Genomic DNA, 4,054 nt, shown 5'->3' with positions numbered 1-4,054 from the left:
AACTAGCAAGTAAAAGCAGGTGTGATGTGCTCCCTGTCAGCTAACGACACTGATAAGCTTGCCATGCCTGGTTCTGCTTCATTTCAAACAGACTGCTGAAAAAAAGGGGGAAAAGCCAGAGCAGAAATAATTGCTGGAGCTTCGAGTTAGCCGAGAGAGCCTGCAGGCTAAGATCAACGCGACTGATTTCATCCTCTTCCTTTTATTTCTATAACCTTAAACGTTCTGCTATTATAAAAGTCATCATGTCAGCTTTCCCCCAAGCCTTAGCAGCGGCCTATTTTAAAATTGTATCAATTGGTAAAGCTCTTGGCTGGAGTATTTTCATCTTGATTTATGGTTTTTGAGCTTTAGAGATGAAGAAAACTCCACTGACCTGATCCAAGCATGTATGTGCATTGTCCCACGCATATGTTTATAATCAGACCCTACAGAAACAACGCACGCTTAGAGAAGCTTTAAAATTACAGGGAAAGCAGCAAATTGCAAGTGAACGCTGTTTATCCCGTATTTGTCTCCAACAAAAAACCCCATCTATTTTGATTCTAAATGTTTTCTTTCTCTGCTTAATATCAGGGATTTAGGACTTCCTGAGGCCATTGATAAGGTAAGGGGTTTAGAATTAAGAAACTCGTAAATCAGTGTAACAAATGTGGACATATAATACTGTGGCCTTGTCCTTGCTTCCAGATCAATGTAACTGATAAAAGAACTCTAGGATGGTGAGGAAGGGGGCAAAGGGACTTTTGCTTTTTTTTTTAAGCAGGGACTGATCAAAAGCAACCCCATAACTTAGACTAGTTCAGCAAAGCAGCAGCCATTCAGCGCTAACGCATATTGCTTCCTTTTAAACACTTGCAGCATGGACCCCAGAGAATGCATTATTAAAATGTTCAAGAGGATCATATTAGGGCTTCAGAATAAATACTAACTTCCCACAATAATCTTCACACATTCGTCCATAGGGAACGATGGAATAATGACCCTTTGAATTTGAAATACAAAGAAGAGGCTTTTCTTCTCCCCCTCTCCTTGCCAGCAGTGCGGTGGCATTGCACACTACAGAGCCTGCCGTCAGTGGAGAGGTTAAACTGCTAGAGGAGGGAGTAGGAGAAAAGAAACTTAATCTAAAAAGATGGCGACTAAAACAGGCACACGGAGGTAAGGCTTCCTCACCTAATGGGGAAATGCATATTACAAATAAGACACACTTCTAATGTCCCGGGGTTATGGAGGGAGGCCGAGCAGCGCCTGGTTTCAGTCTGCAGTGAGATGCCCAGGAATGACCTGTAGCGTTGTTCTCATCAGCCCATGCGTGCCATCGCACGCCTCTTGCCTCTACACAAAAAAGGTTTGAGTGTAAGAAGCATTTGTGAGGTCCTCCGTCCAGATGATTTCCTTTTTTGGTATGAGAACTAACCCTAATAATACCTTAAATAATCTCAGGTAAGCTATCCATCAAAAGCGCTATTTCTTATAATGTGGGCAGAACAGAAGCTCAGTCCAAATCTGAGAAAATTCTCTTTGGATTAAGTGGAATTTCAATGGTCCCCTAAAAGTGATCTATGTCTACTCTTCAGGCAGAGAGCAGGTCAGAAAAAGCTGTTGTTCTTTTGAGGCGAGCTGGTAGCCGTGTTTCTGAAACAATTCTTTTTTTTTCCCCTGTCTTTTCCCTCCTCTTTTGAGAAATGGCTCAACAGAGCTCACCTTACCGAGGGGGATGCTTGATAGATTGCACGTGAAAAAATCCGATCTATCCCTTTTCCCAGGACAGAATTGTTCCCTACAATATACTTCGTATCCATTATCAAATGAATTAAAACATGCAAATAGGAGAAAGGTCTGCTAAGTTATCCCGTTGCTTTGAAAGAACCTAAAGCCACAATTTATGGCAAGTGGGAGTCTTTTAAAAAACAGCAACTGCTTTAGCTGAGCTGGGGGGAAGAGAGGTTGTGCATGCAGTCAAAGCCATAAATGCAAGCCTTAGTCTGAAAAAAGGTAATTGTGCTGCGAACGCTGACAGGTTTGACAGAAAGTGTCTTCATTGAGAAATTGCATTTTGAAGTTCTTCCCGTTCCTTCAGAAATAAATGGACTAAAGCAACAGGGCTGGCTCTGACAGGAAGCGGGGATTCAGGACTTCAAATACAAACATTATGAAAAACAAGCAACATCTGCAAACAGTAAGTACTTATTTATATTTTATGGAGTGTGTGCTTGGGATTTTGACAGGTTTTTAAACAGAGCCTATATTAGGCCCATACAAAGGCGAGAATGTCCCTTTTTAAAAATACATTATGCTGCTGAAAAGCAGTCTAAATCTGCAGTCCAAGCCTCAGGTGAGCTCTGACCCCTCCTAACCTGGTCTAACAAAACACACATGTGGTGTTTGCAATAGAACAGTTTACTGCTACTTTCTCAAGGTCAGGACAAGACAGACACTTGAGGGTTAGTATTCAGCAAGCTTTTCCCTCAGCTGCCAGAGTGGCTTTGAACTTTTCCCTTTTGAACAAATAGGAAGCGAAACTGTGAGGAAACAAGTGCTTGGAATCATAGAGAGGAACACATACCAAAAAGAGAGGGGAACCCCCCCACACACTATCAACAGACCCTTTTCAAGCAAATAAAAAAAATCCAAAACCCAAAACCAGCCTGACATCTAATTTAAGTGTTTAAAATTATTCTGTGTGTAGTTTTGAGATTTTAACACACGCTCCTTTTCACATGCTACCCCTTTATTTTTTTTATATAACAAATAATAACCAGTTGGCAGGTATGGTGCACTGTGCACTATAAAATATTTAGTAAGGCAATAACGACTCCCTGGGCAGCATAAGAAAACCGCGATTATATTCAGAGAGAAAGCCATGAACAAACAGAGGGGAAAAAAAAATACAAAGAAAGATAAAGGAAGGCCTTTCATCAGGTCTTCCTGTCCAATAATACACTCAGGCTTGATCCATGTGTTTTGAGAAAAATCAAAGTGTCACGACTACCAAAAATGTCAATAGCTCCAGTAAGGAATATTGTCTAACATTTTCCATTACACTGTTGAAGAATTTGCCTCCCAGCGCAATTTGGAAGAAAAGTCTTTTATTTCTAAAACACTAAAAAAAATGAACAAGGCACGCTTCTGTGCAATGTGTAATACAATAATGCTGTGGGCTTCCAAACTATCCTGGAAACTGATACTTTGATGAAAGTGAGTCCTTCTCCACACCTCTCATATTTTCTGTCCTCTGCGCATAGACAGGGCTGCGAGGCACATCCTGGTCAGTTGGGTCTAATAGCATAATACACCATTCGGCTGGAAATTGGAGAAGGCAAACTTTCATCAGCTTTAATATTTTTATAATCCTGCATAATGACCCCCAGGATTGGCTAACCCCCAAAAAAGGAGGGGGCTTGGGGAGCTGTCCGGGAAGGGGGCATTAACCGTACTTTGCTCAAAGATGTGCATCTGCCTGCGCGCTGTTTGCATCCCTGTGCATAGCTTGCTTTTAAGGACATCCCATTTCTTCCTGTCATCTGTAAACAAGCAATTTATTGCTGTCTTGGCAAAATGTAAACAAAACTTAGCACCTTGCCCTGGGGAGAGCTGCAGCTAACATATGGTTTGTCCCTACCTTGGTGCACAATTTCTTTTGTATTTGTCTTTTCCAGCACCCTTCAAGTTCCAGAGGGAAAAACACATCAGTGCTGCTGTGTCTTTATCCTGTGGAATCTAAACTAGAATTGAGCGTGTTGCAGGCAATCAATATTACTGTGCAAATTAGCCTTTATGACTGAACCACTGTTTGCTCACAGGAAAAAAAAAAAAAAAGCTGGCATGAGTACAGTGCACCTGACAAATTGCTGCTGTGAGCACACTGCAACTTAACTCGCGTCCTGGGGTTCTTTTCCAGAGGGTTTAGCATCTACCTGAGGGAGGAGTGCCACCAGAGTCGGAGAGCTATGAAGAACCCAGAATTAATTTTTTAGGTTTTTGCATCCGAGCCTGCTTCTATCCTCTGGGCTAGAGGAGCTTGGTCACGGCCAAGAAAGCGGGTGGGCAG

General features: G+C 42.0%; 1 long non-coding RNA gene across 1 annotated transcript; it reads left to right on the top strand.

Moving 5' to 3' along the window:
- Window positions 1–1,079: 1,079 nt before the first annotated feature.
- On the top strand, window positions 1,080–3,775 carry LOC115345464. The gene is made up of 3 exons (XR_003924842.1): window positions 1,080–1,161; window positions 2,084–2,182; window positions 3,663–3,775. It is a non-coding gene; the product is annotated as an uncharacterized LOC115345464 (long non-coding RNA).
- Window positions 3,776–4,054: the final 279 nt, after the last annotated feature.

The sequence above is a fragment of the Aquila chrysaetos genome, chromosome 9 (assembly GCF_900496995.4).
Source record: "Aquila chrysaetos chrysaetos chromosome 9, bAquChr1.4, whole genome shotgun sequence".
NCBI classification, from domain to species: Eukaryota; Metazoa; Chordata; class Aves; order Accipitriformes; family Accipitridae; genus Aquila; species Aquila chrysaetos.
The sequence above is the reverse complement of the archived record's forward strand: the minus strand, read 5'-3'. Positions and strand labels throughout refer to the sequence as shown.